Source organism: Coregonus clupeaformis, unplaced genomic scaffold (assembly GCF_020615455.1).
Source record: "Coregonus clupeaformis isolate EN_2021a unplaced genomic scaffold, ASM2061545v1 scaf1636, whole genome shotgun sequence".
Taxonomy (NCBI): domain Eukaryota; kingdom Metazoa; phylum Chordata; class Actinopteri; order Salmoniformes; family Salmonidae; genus Coregonus; species Coregonus clupeaformis.
The window spans coordinates 29807-43925 of NW_025535090.1; the positions used below are offsets into that span (position 1 = coordinate 29807).

The 14119-nt window shown below is 41.0% G+C and overlaps 3 long non-coding RNA genes and 2 pseudogenes across 3 annotated transcripts; 4 read left to right on the forward strand and 1 right to left on the reverse strand.

Moving 5' to 3' along the window:
* Window positions 1-862: 862 nt before the first annotated feature.
* Window positions 863-4426, forward strand: LOC123487313. The gene is made up of 3 exons (XR_006659726.1): window positions 863-927; window positions 3864-3961; window positions 4106-4426. It is a non-coding gene; the product is annotated as an uncharacterized LOC123487313 (long non-coding RNA).
* Window positions 4427-6287: 1861 nt separating this feature from the next.
* On the forward strand, window positions 6288-7044 carry LOC123487311. Its single transcript, XR_006659724.1, has 3 exons — window positions 6288-6474; window positions 6808-6841; window positions 6968-7044. It is a non-coding gene; the product is annotated as an uncharacterized LOC123487311 (long non-coding RNA).
* A 32-nt stretch (window positions 7045-7076) lies between these two features.
* On the forward strand, window positions 7077-10161 carry LOC123487314 (annotated as a pseudogene).
* Window positions 10162-10297: 136 nt separating this feature from the next.
* Window positions 10298-10970, forward strand: LOC123487312. The gene is made up of 2 exons (XR_006659725.1): window positions 10298-10418; window positions 10743-10970. It is a non-coding gene; the product is annotated as an uncharacterized LOC123487312 (long non-coding RNA).
* A 1401-nt stretch (window positions 10971-12371) lies between these two features.
* The window catches only part of LOC123487315, a 49854-nt pseudogene continuing 48106 nt past the window's right edge, over window positions 12372-14119 (reverse strand).

Genomic DNA, 14119 nt, shown 5'->3' on the forward strand with positions numbered 1-14119 from the left:
ATAGCGTGAGAAGAGGAGTCCGTTGGTTTTGGGGTAAGTTAGCAAGCTAGCTCAAGGCTACTTAGCTAAACTTGAATAAAATAATGTATTTGGGATACCAGTTTCATAATTTATTGAGTGCACTAAATTTCCATTTCAGTATCTGAGGGTGGAGCTATTACAAGTTGGGAGACTGCAGACTACCTTTTCAGTGAGGATGCCACCTGTCCTGATACAGTCAGGTAGGCTAGCTAGCTACTAGCAGCTAGCTAACGTTAGCTATGCACACCTAGCTAGACAGCTCTCTAATCAAGTGTTTCCACTTCATGAATTGTGACTCCTAACCGTCCCGATTAATTCCTACTTATTTATACATTAAAATAGCCACTTCGGATGTTGCGTTTGTTTTCTCTTGTTTTTACCTTTGGTCAGCCCAGCTGAGCATGATGTCTTTATTTCCTTGTTCACTGATTTTCCTTTGTATAACGTGGCCTTTTTGTCCTGATTCCTGCTGTGTCACTGTCATAGGCCCGCCTCTAGGGGGCATGGTTTCTTCGTGAGCAGTGCATCCCAGGAAATGAAAATCGAAATGTAGACCCATTGACATACATTTGTTTATTTATTTCAGGATATTTGAGAGTGGGGACTATGCTGAGAACAGGCTGACAGTTTTTCACAGCTTCTATCTAGCTGCCTGTGAGAAATGCCACAGTGTCAAGTCGGTGTGAATCGGTCATTATGTGCTGCCTCCAGTCTCTGTCCAGGAGGGTAAGTAGATAATAAATCAGCTTTCCTTCCCTTGCATTTTGCATGACTGTCATAATGCAAAATTTTTTCCCATAATAATATTCTCCATCACATTGAAAAATATGCACACAAAATATGAAAGCAGTGGTTGGGAGATTCATTTGGGAGCAGGAGGATAATGCAAAGGCTGTTGAAACAGAGGTAAATAAAATGATCTTCTTCATCTTAGTTTCAATTTAGTGAAAATCATAATTTGTTCACTTTAAGCACAATACATTTGTATATGTATTGTATTTCTATTGTAAGGATTCAGATGACATATTGGCATTGGGCAATAGGCAGAAGGAAGAGGACTGCAGTGGAGATTACTGTGATCACACAGACATCAATAGTTGGGATGTACTGCATATTGTATGGATCTCCTGATCAGCTACTAATTTTGAGGGGTTCAGAACAATTACCTACAGTACCAATCAAAAGTTTGGACACACCTACTCATTCAAGGTTTTTCACATACAGGGGGGTACCGTTGCAGAGTCAATGTGCGGGGGCACCGGCTAGTTGAGGTAGTTGAGGTAATATGTACATGTGGGTAGAGTTAAAGTGACTATGCATAAATACTTACCAGAGTAGCAGCAGCGTAAAAAGGATGGGGTGGGGGGGCAGTGCAAATAGTCCGGGTAGCCATGATTAGCTGTTCAGGAGTCTTATGGCTTGGGGGTAGAAGCTGTTGAGAAGTCTTTTGGACCTAGACTTGGCACTCCGGTACCGCTTGCCGTGCGGTAGCAGAGAGAACAGTCTATGACTAGGGTGGCTGGAGTCTTTTACAATTTTGAGGGCCTTCCTCTGACACTCTTGGCATTCTCTCAACCAGCTTCACCTGGCATGCTTTTTCAACAGTCTTGAAGGAGTTCCCACATATGCTGAGCACTTGTTGGCTGCTTTTCCTTCTCTCTGCGGTCCGACTCATCCCAAACCATCTCAATTGGGTTAAGGTCGGGGGATTGTGGAGGCCAGTTCATCTGATGCAGCACCATCACTCTCCCTCTTGGTAAAATAGCCCTTACACAGCCTGGAGGTGTGTTGGGTGATTATCCTGTTGAAAAACAAATGATAGTCCCACTAAGCCCAAACCAGATGGGATGGCGTATCGCTGCAGAATGCTGTGGTAGCCATGCTGGTTAAGTGTGCCTTGAATTATAATAATAATATGCCATTTAGCAGACGCTTTTATCCAAAGCGACTTACAGTCATGCATGCATACATTTTTGTGTATGGGTGGTCCCGGGGATCGAACCCACTACCCTGGCGTTACAAGCGCTGTGCTCTACCAGCTGAGCTACAGACAGTGTCACCAGCAAAGCACCCCCACACCATAACACCTCCTCCTCCATGCTTTACGGTGGGAAATACACATGCGGAGATCATCTGTTCACCCACACCACATCTCACAAAGACACGGCGGTTGGAAACAAAAATCTCCAATTTGGATTCCAGACCAAAGGACACATTTCCACCGGTCTAATGTCCATTGCTCGTGTTTCTTGGTCCAAGCAAGTCTCTTCTTCTTATTGGTGTCCTTTAGTAGTGGTTTCTTTGCAGCAATTCACACAGTCTCCTCCTGAACAGTTGATGTTGAGATGTGTCTGTTACTTGAACTCTGTGAAGCATTTATTTGGGCTGCAATTTCTGAGGCTGGTATCTCTAATGAACTTATCCTCTGCAGCAGAGGTAACTCTGGGTCTTCCATTCCTGTGGCGGTCCTCATGAGAGCCAGTTTCATCATAGAACTTGATGGTTTTTGCGACTGCACTTGAAGAAACTTTCAAAGTTCTTGAAATGTTCCATATTGACTGACCTTCATGTCTTAAAGTAACGATGGACTGTCGTTTCTCTTTGCTTATTTGAACTGTTCTTGCCATAATATGGACTTGGTCTTTTACTAAATAGGGCTAACTTCTGTATACCACCCCTACCTTGTCACAACACAACTGATTGGCTCAAACGCATTAAGAAGGAAAGAAATTCCACAAATTAACTTTTAAATCAGGCACACCTGTTAATTTAAATGCATTCCAGGTGACTACCTCATGAAGCTGGTTGAGAGAATGGCAAGAGTGTACAAAGCTGTCATCAAGGCAAAGGGTGGCATTTGAAGTATCTCAAATATAAAATATATTTTGATTTGTTTAACAAGTTTTTGGTAACTACATGATTCCATATGTGTTTTTTCATAGTTTTGATGTCTTCACTATTATTCTAAAATGTAAACATTTTTTAAAAGAAAGAAAAACCATTGAATGAGTAGGTGTATCCAGACTTTTGACTGGTAGTGTATGTACACTGAGTATACCAAACATTAGGAATGCCTTCTTAATATTGAGTTGCACAGAACAGACTCAATTCATCGGGCCATGGACTCTACAAGGTGTCGAAAGCATTCCACAGGGATGCTGGCCCATGTTGACTCCAATGCATCCCACAGTTGTGTCAAGTTGGCTGGATATCCTTTAAGTGGTGGACCATTCTTGATACACACAGGAAACTGTTGAGTGTGAAAAACCCAGCAGTATTGCAGTTCTTGACACAAACCGGTGTGCCTGGCACCTACTAACATACCCCGTTCAAAGGCACTTAAATATTTTGTCTTGCCCATTCACCCTCTGAATGGCACACATACACAATCTATGTCTCAATTGTCTCAAGGCTTAAAATCCTTCTTAACCCCTTCATCTACACTGATTGAAGTGGAATTAACAAGTGACATCAATAAGGGATCATAGCTTTCACCTGGATTCACCTGGTCAGTCTATGTAGCTCAGCTGGTAGAGCACGGCGCTTGTAACGCCAAGGTAGTGGGTTCGATCCCCGGGACCACCCATACACAAAAAAAATTATGCACGCATGACTGTAAGTCGCTTTGGATAAAAGCGTCTGCTAAATGGCATATTATTATTATATGGAAAGAGCCTTAATGTCCTTAATGTTTTGTACACAAAGTGTATAAATCATTGGTCCAGAACAGAGCATGCTTTTTTACATTTCTACCACTAGGGGTCATATTTACCTATGCAATGGTTACAGCTGTTCAGTATAATGTGCTCACACTAAACAAGTATACTATTTTTATGAAATAGCCATGAGGTACCCTTTCTGGATACTCCGAATACTCCCGAAAGAGAGGCGGCTCTGTGTTGTGAAGTACAACATTACCCAGTTAATAACATGGTTACAGGTAAAACAAATACTTATCACCCAGCATTCTTACAACTATCTTTATCATGTGCTTTCCATACGAATGTATTATCAATGATAGAAATACACCCTTTCTAGAATAATGAAAATATTTATAATGTAACAATGTTTATTCTATTTGAAGGCTATGTCAGTATTGATGAACTGAGGACTTACTCAGGAGGACTTCAAGACTTCCTACCAGGCCATTGTGGTTCTTCAGTCTCTAAAAAAAGGCGCTCTACAGTAGATATTGCTTAATGTCATATTACAAGGATACAGATCACAGGGATAATTAAGAGTAACAGTTTTTATCCGAGAACAACAAATACAGTATGGGATGTTAAATGGCAGATTTAGCAGGATCGCTAGACAGTGTAGTCCCCTTTTCACTATTCACCATTGTTTAAGTTGTTTAATTATTTTAAAAAATGTTATTGAAATAAAAAGACGTTACTTACATATATTTTGATTGACACAGACATGATGAGATAAGTTGCCTCAATGCTGCATTTTGATATACAGTGTGTTATGAATCAGAAATATCTGCCTCGGCTTTATTCACTTTTCCCAGCAAAATGAAGTTCAAACCCTGCATGGAGCATAAAAAAACTAAACTAAATGGTTACCAACACATACATATACCACACCTGAACCAGTCTAGTTTGCAGTCAATACATAATCAACACATTGAAGAATAAACACAAGTTCCATACTTGAATCAGTAGCTATTTTGAACCGGCCTCTTGCTTGTTACCTTCCAATGATGTGGTTTGTGTCTGAGTGGGTTTTCTCTGAGTTCAAGCTTAGTCATTCCAGTAAATCCAAGGATCAGGTCATCTTCCAGTGACGTAATGTCATTGAACTTCATACTCATGACTTGAAGACTTGTCATATCTGTAGAAAATATTTAATTGATTATGCATTTAGGCTAATAGTACAAAAATAATATTGCCTTTGCTTTTAGCAACTTCTCTCGTTGCAGATATAGAGGAAAGAGACTCAATGATCAGTTGAATGCACATGAAATCACTGACCTGACAGTGATTTGGGCACATGCTCAAAACTGTTTCTGTCCAAGTCCAAGACTAGGTTATTGATTTCATCTGGAAGAGCCTTAAATTCATTGCCTGCCAGGTTCAACCAATGTAGTAGGGCTTGTAACTGTCCTAGGTCAGGAGGCAGTGCAGTGATTGTGTTATTGTTTAGACCAGGTTTTTGTAACTTGTTAAGTCTTCCAATGGAGGAAGGCAGCATCATTAGACCACAGTATGCAGCCCACAGCACCTGCAGCTCTGTCAGGTCTCCCAAGGCCTCTGGAAGAAATGGGATTACAATTGACTCCTAGGATTGTAAGGTTCCTTAGAGATCCAATGGCACTTGGCAGCATAGTTAGCTGGTTCCCATCAAGAACAAGTTCCTCAAGCTGTTCTAAATGCAGGAATTTCACAAGAAACAAGATAGGGAGTCAGATTTCTAATCAGCAAGATTTTAATGCAAGGCACTTGTACAACTTTGCCCTGTAAATTTGGCCGGTGTAGGCCGTCATTGTAAATAAGAATTTGTTCTTAACTGACTTGCCTAGTTAAATAAAGGTAAAATAAAAAGTGGTGCTCTGTAGGCCGCCCTATGGATAATGTGGAAAATTGGGGTAACATCTTCAGTGAAAGTTAATTTACAGTCTTGCTTACCTGGTTTGGAGGGAAGAGGAGACAGTTGCCATTCAAAAACATCTTTTTTAGTTTGGTTAGTGTTGTTAATGACGGTACAACAAGACGTCGGTGACTAATATTTAACTTTTCCAAATGTTTGTAAGCACATTCAACAACCATATCGTGGTTGTTCGTTATTTCCTAGCGTTATTTGTAGCTACGTTTTTTTTTTAAAGAACCAAAATACTCTATATACAAAGCATACGGACAGACGATTGAGTCTTATTCAGACCACTGATTCCGACATGTTTAATATTTGTCTCCATAGAAACATTTCCTGTGTGTCTTCAACCTCATTCCCGCCCCCGAAACAAGACCTGTGATTGGTCCATGTACCACGCACTGCAATCATGTGACTAATCAGATCGCTCTGGGTTAGCTCAAATGCGACGCAGCAGGTGAGATAGGAACAACAGAAACATTGTAGCAGTCATTTCATAGCCTTACACCATTATCAACCTATAAATCATTAGAATAAGTCAGATTATATTAATAAAGATAGCTACGAAATAGCAATACACTTTTCGTATAATTTTAGCTCTCTTTTAGGAATAGCTCAATTCGACCCTCTCTTTCCTATAATGGCATGTTCTATCTAACGCCACCGTACGCCAATCACATGTTTTGTTTTTGTCGACTGCCCACCAAGCAGCAGGAAGATGCACTTTGAGCCCTGCACAGACCAAAAAAGCATTTTACAAAATTTCTTATTTTATTCACACTGTAGTTGTCTTTGAGTGAATACAACATGGAAAAAGAAAACCTATCCGTGGTGTTGCATTCCCAGGGCGACCTCAGACTGGTAATAAAGTAGTGTCTAAACTGTGTCATGATGATGTAAGCAGATCGAGATTTCGAACTGCAGATTTTGGTCAAAATCAGAAAGTCCATCTGCTCATGGCCTAGCTTCGGCCCGGAACTAGCCATTTCAATTACCATGTATAATATTAACAATTTTGACTTTTACTTTTGTTACAGATGGCAAAAAAGTCAAAATGTTGAATATAAGTGGTAATTTAAATGGCTGGTTGCGGGACGCTCCTCATGGCCATGGGGAATGCTTGTATGAATGGATAAATATTTACGATTGATTATCTGAATGGTCAGGCTAATTGTGATGATTGATTTCTTACAGGAACAACGACCCATCCCTGAACCAGGTCCAAATGGTATAAGAAAAATGTAGTATTCTGACAGCTTGTAAAGTATATTTCTGCATTTGATTTTCAATTGTGTAGAAACTGTGTACAGTTTGTTTGTCCTATGGAGCAATTGCTTGTCTTTCCTTTATCCAGAGGTGTTGCTTCAGATGCATTCAGTTGGGATCTGTGGGTCAGATGTGCACTACTCGGCTAAATGGACGCATAGGTGACTTTGTGGTAAAGAAACCCATGGTGCTGGGGCATGAGGCCGGCTGGTCGGGTGGTGAAGGTGGGCTCAGCAGTGAAGAACCTCAAAGAAGGTAAGAACTGTGCAAGCATGTGAGAAGGAAGTACTCACTTGATTCAATGAGGGTATGTTGTTGCTTTTAATGCAGGTTAAAGTTAATCAGTTAAAAAAAAACACTGATCAGATAATGCAACTTTGGATTGTCTGTCTGTCAATTATTCATATGTGTTGGCTAATTAGGGGGATAGAGTCGCTGTAGAGCCAGGTGTCCCTCGCGAGATGGATGAGTTCTTCAAATCAGGAAACTACAATCTTTCCCCCACCATCTTCTTCTGTGCCACACCCCCTGATGATGGGAATTTGTGCAGATTTTACAAACACAGCGCCAACTTCTGTTACAAGTGAGTTCATTATTTCTACTTTATCTACAAGGACAGGTAACGGTCAACATACTGCCAATGGGGAACACTGGGGGTAACATGACAAACCTACATTGCTTAAGTTCTCTCTGTTTATGTATATGAACAGACTGCCTGACAATGTGACATATGAGGAGGGGGCCCTGATTGAGCCCCTGTCTGTGGGTATTCATGCCTGCCGCAGAGCTGGAGTGACCCTGGGCAGCAGTGTACTTATCTGTGGGGCAGGTAGGTAAAAAACTCGGCTGTCATTCATTGATACTGTTATTTACTGTTACTGCAGCTTGGACCCCATGAAGTGTGACACAATTTTTGCAGTTGCAGCTGTTCAGGTTTTATGTCCAGTCATTCAACTCCTACAAGATGTGATAAAATGAAATAAAATTAAATGTAACATTGCAGAATATACAGCCAATAAGAAGTATGGCGGTTATTACATTCCACTAACATGCCCATGCAAGTTCGGAAATTAAAGAATGTGGGTTAGTTACAAAAGTGAGAATCATGGTGACAGCATAACATCAGTGGGGAAACCAAGTGAACTTAAACACCTGTAGTAACATACTTAATATTTAACAAATCCACTCTGCTGGTGCGTAATTAACACATGTAAATACCTAAATATTCATTCATGAATGAAAGGGTTGGTTAAATAAAGATCAGCTCTTGCTTTTTAGTTAATGATAATGTATTTCCCTATATTTTCCATATAGGCCCTGCAATAGACTAGCGTCCCTGTCCAGGGAGTGTACTTTTACATCACGCTGCCTCAAGCTACTGAATCAGACGATAGGCTCCTGCCCTATGGGCCCTTCTGGCTCAGATCAGGTTTACACACTATTTCCTATACTGACCCCTCATGTCATCACTTCTAGCCCTCATTCACACAGTTTCACGATGACCAGCTAAGTTGAAAAATATCTTGTAAGGTTACTAGCACAGCCTCATATCCCCATCGAGTGCATCGGCTTGGAGAGCAGTGTCCAAATCCTCCACCAATATGTGCACATTCAACCTAAGCATCGCTCTCATTTCTCTTTTCCCTATCACAGGACCAATTGGTCTGGTCTGTCTGCTGGTGGCCAAGGCTATGGGTGCCTCACAGGTAGTCATAACTGGTAAGGCACAGGGGGTAATAATACACTCTTTATGGGATCCATTTTGTTTCACTCAAATCAAAATTGTCTACCAGGGTCTTCCTTTTTTTGAAGGGCTTCAAAGTGAAAAGGTATAAATGTTGGTACATTAGTACTACTGTTTGATGGCCCAGTATAGTTGGGACTGCCACAGTACTCTTTTTTGTCCTTCTGTTTTTAGACCTGTCAGCAGATCGCCTGGTCATGGCCAAGGAGCTGGGTGCAGACTTTCCTCTGACTGTGAAGGAGGATGGGGCCTGAGGAGCTGGCTAAGAGAGTGGAGGGACTGCTGGGAGCACAGCCTCATATCACCATCGAGTGCACCGGTGTGGAGAGCAGTGTCCAAACTGCCATTTATGTAAGTACAGCCACAAGAGTGATATTAGAACCCATGGAAATGCTGTACTGTGAAATGTTGCAGTTTTCTTTTAGAAAAGAATATGAACTATTGGTTCAAGACTTAAAAAGAACTGATGTTGGCACAAGATGGAGGGGAGTGTTGGAGCACAACTATTGAAATTACAGTTAACGAAAATGTACGCTTAATCCAGTATAAACTAATGTATAGAATTTATTATACAAGAGACAAAATTCACAAATTCTATAGCACAACAGCAGAATCATGTCTTAAGTGTAAAACGAATAATGACTCAATAATTCATGCTCTCTGGGAATGCTATAAAGTCCAAAAGTTATGGGCAAAGCTAGAAAGTTGGTTGTCAAAGTATTAGAATGTAAATGTACTTTTAATCCGTCTCTGCAAATTTCAAGACATGGCATATGGGGGTGTAGTGAGGACCCAATGGGCTGGGACGATTCTCTTCTCATCTTGAAAAAACATATACAAAAAATTTATCAATCCGCCATCATTAACACAATGGAAAAATCTAATGATTTATTACTGAAGTATTGAAATAGCATGGGCGACCAAGAAAAACAAATTAGTAAAATGTAAGGCCATGTGGCAAACAATAATGCAGGCACTAGGGATGGGGGGGTGAACATGTAGGTCTGGGCAGAGGAGATGTAGTCGTTATTTGTGTTCGTCTGTTAGTATTTGGTGTAAAATAAAGAAATATATTCTTGCTGCCAGGCTACACGTCCTGGAGGAGTGGTGGTTCTAGTAGGGATGGGTGCAGCGATGACCACTGTCCCACTGCTCAATGCTGCTCTCAGAGAGTGTGGACATCAGAGGGGTCTTCCGCTACTGCAACCACGTAAGTGAATCTCTTTCTCTCACATTAACTAGGTACAGAAAATAAGTTGTTGCCTTTTACACTGCCCTTCATCTCACACAACAGAGCCCTGAAGCCAGCGCAGGACAAAGGTCTTCAAATAAAATTGTATTTGTCGCATACTTCGTAAACAAGAGGTGTAGACTAACAGTGAAATGCTTACTTATGGGCCCTTCCCAACAATGGGAGGTCTTCAGGAATATGGTCTCTAATGTTCCAACAATTGCAGCAAGTTGTGTTTATCTGTTGTCTTATAATTCAACTGTTAATGTGTTTTTGTCCTCTTATTCTAGCTGGCCAATGGCTATGAGCGATGCTGGCCTCTAAGAAGGTGAACGTGGCGCCCTGGTGACCCACCGGTTCCCCCTGGAGCAGGCTGTGCAGGCCTTCGAGACCACACGCCAGGGACAAGGGGTCAAGGTCATGCTCAAGTGTGACAAGACTGACCAGAACCCTGAGAGGACTGGGAACACCAGGACCAATAAGAGCTAGTATAGACAACCACAGCGCTGTAGATCTAACAGTCGATTTTTCTGTTAGTTGTCTATGTTGCCCCATCTTAATCAGGTGATAGATTAATTTGTATTTTAAGAATAATGACTAAAGGATTTCCCAAATACGTATAAATGTGTGAACGATGTTAGAGTTATAATGTAGTGTCAACCCACTAACAGAGGGGGGAAGTTAGAAACTGTTGAGAAAGCATTCCAGGGTTGAAGGGACGGAGCAAAGTGTTTTTGGCGCCAGAGCCATGATTGGAAAACATATAGATCATTCTTGTTGGTTGCGGACGTCGTTTAATTCATGATTAAACCAGAGCCTTACACCCTCTGGGAATTATTCAAAGCACTAAGTTTGATTAATTAGAGATATACATTCTCGTGACATCAGGTTACCTGTTGCCCAAACAGCAATTTTCACTCTTGAAATTTGATATTTGGAGACGCTATGCAACTAAGTATATGATTTGACAAAACGTGCTCACAGCAGATTTCTCTTTCATCATGTGATTTCAAGTTGCTTTTGACTGTAATTACTTGATTACCATATGTTTATAAGATGATGCAAAACTGTTAAATAAAGCCTTTGAATCTTGTTATAAACCAGAAAGTATTGAAATATTGTAGTTGTTGTTTTTTGTCTAGTCCTCTAGTCAGTACCTAGCTGCTGCCACCAGGAGGAGTTAGAGATATTCACACACCGTACGCCAAGTCCAGTGTGATGCACATACTGTAATGCAGACAATCAATCTCCTGTCCATACAATAAATATTTAACAAATGTAAATGGTTTATCTGAAAATGTTGACTGATAAAACCTAATGACACAATTCACAGTAAAACAATTATTCCAGTGAGCCAGCAAAACAGAAATTGGGGATTATTTGAGATTTTATTGTTATGTTGCCATAATGACTTGATACTATCATGAGGCATGCACACAGATAAATGTTAATTTTTCAAATGTAATTTTTAGTAAAATGCATGTTAAAAGCATTACTCAGTCGTAAGGCTTCCTCAGTCAGATGGGATTCATTGTTCATCTTTCCTTCAAGGCTGAAGCCCGACACAGCAGAAGGGGGGATGTTTGCAGTGACTAACCGTGACGCTTTATGAACACAATACTAGACAAAGTTCTCTTTTTGTACAGACATTCTAATACTGCTTATGGCAATGGACACAGCTTTTACAACACAATACATTTACAATCGACTCAAATGAGTTTCTGTTGGGGTGGAACACAAAAAGATGAACATAGCACACATAGAAACGACCCTTTCAAGTTTCATACATTGCTTATTATTTTGAAAATCAAACCAATGTTAAGTTCAACAGTTTTGAATGAACTGTTATTAAAATGTGTGAGAGACAGTGCTGTCCAATAAATTGTGTTGACATATGGAAGTTAAAAAGACTTGCACACTAGTCAAGAACCTTTACCTCATCATGACTGTTATCATGATGAGGTTGAACTTCTATAAAATGAAAAAGTTCAAATCTGAAGGGAGTATGGCTTTGTAACATACAACCTCTACTGCTAGCATTTGCTTGATAAATATAAACAAAATGATATTACCCAAGTCACTCCCAAAACACCCTTTTACTGTCCAGCTAAACTATATTAACAACAGGATTTCAATTGTCCTTTAGCAGTCCAGGGCTCTTTTCCCTGCTATCAAACCAGCAGGAAAAGTCAATAAATATGTACAAAGCAACCATGGTCCTTCCCCATTACCAAAATATGTATTTACACTACAAATAAATACAACAAAGAAAACTAAATGAAACAATATGCAGGTACAATATTACATTGATATGGATATAAAAAACACATTGTGATGCATTCCATGTAGTCTCACTGGGAACTGACATCCAAAAAACACAAACAACACAAATAAATAAGGTAAACTACCTTTCTGCCCAGATGACCCTCTTTAGTATTAACATCAGCAAAATATAGGGAGTGTCAGTTGAATGAATGTTAGCTAAAAAAAGATGAGATGAAAAAATGATAAGTCATCGACACAAAATAAAAAGAAAATCACTCTGGCTCACTAGCCATCCTCAGACACTCATTAGTCTGCTAGTCTTGTCTTGTCCACCCAGAGCTCTCCAACTGGACTGTAAACAACCGCTGCTTACAGCTCCTCTGTGGAGGAGAATGGGATCTGTCCTTGGTTTAAATATACATAGGAGTCTCCCTGTCCTGTTAAGAGTCTGAACATGGCCGCTGGCATTGTCTTCATGTGAATCTGGTTTAGGAAAAGACAGAAAACAAAAATTTTGCTAGGCACTTGCATCTATTGCTTGTTATTTTATCTGTCAATATCTTCATTGAAAATAATCAAGCTTAGAGGCACACACTTACAGCCTAATGATTTTATTGACTACCCTGGCCACCAGCTCTGCCCCCCCCCTAGATCCAAACTGTTATAGACCTATATCCATCCTGCCCTGTCTTTCGAAAGTTTTTGAAAGCCAAGTTAACAAACAGATCACCGACCATTTCGAATCCCACCGTACCTTCTCCGCTATGCAATCCGGTTTCTGAGCTGGTCGGTGCACCTCAGCCACGCTCAAGGTCCTAAACGATATTATAACCGCGATCGAGTAATAGACAGTACTGTGCAGCCGTCTTCATCGACCTGGCCAAGGCTTTCGACTCTGTCAACCACCGCATTCTTATTGGCAGACTAAATAGCCTTGGTTTCTCAAATGACTGCCTTGCCTGGTTCATCAACTACTTCTCAGATAGAGTTCAATGTGTCAAATCAGAGGGCCTGTTGTCTGGACCTATGGCAGTCTCTATGGAGGTGCCACAGGGTTCAATTCTTGGACCGACTCTTTTCTCCATGTATATCAATGATGTACGCTCTTGCTGCTGGTGACTCTCAGATCCACCTCTACGCAGACGACACCATTTTGTATACATCTGGCCCTTCATTGGACACTGTGTTAACAAACCTCCAAACGAGCTTCAATGCCATACAACACTCCTTCAGTAGCCTCCAACTGCTCTTAAACACTAGTAAAACTAAATGCATGCTCTTCAATCGAATCGCTGCTGGCACCCGCCCACCCGACCAGAATCACTACTCTCGACGGGTCTGATCTAGAGTATGTGGACAACTACAAATACCTAGGTGTCTGGTTAGACTGTAAACTCTCCTTCCAGACTCACATTAAGAATCTCCAATCCAAAGTTAAATCTAGAATCGGCTTCCCTATTTCGCAACAAAGCCTCCCTTCACTCATGCTGCCAAACATGCCCTTGTAAAACTGACTATCCTACCGATCCTTGACTCGCGATGTCATTTACAAAATAGCCTCCAACACTCTACTCAGCAAATTGGCATGTAGTCTATCACAGTGCCATCCGTTTTGTCACCAAATCCCCACATACTACCCACCACTGTGACCTGTACGCTCTTGTTGGCTGGTCCTCACTACATATTCGCTCGCCAAACCCACTAGCTCCAGGCCATCTATAAATCACTGCTAGGCAAATCCCCGCCTTATCTTAGCTCATTGGTCACCATAGCAAACACCCACCCGTAGTATGCGCTCCAGCAGGTATATCTCACTGGTCATCCCCAAAGCCAACACACCTCCTTTGGCCGCCATTCCTTCCAGTTCTCTGCTGCCAATGACTGGAACGAATTGCAAAAATCTCTGAAGCTGGAGATCTTATCTCCCTCACTAACTTTAAGCATCAGTTGTCAGAGAGCACCTTACCAATCACTGCACCTGTACACAGCCCATCTTAAAT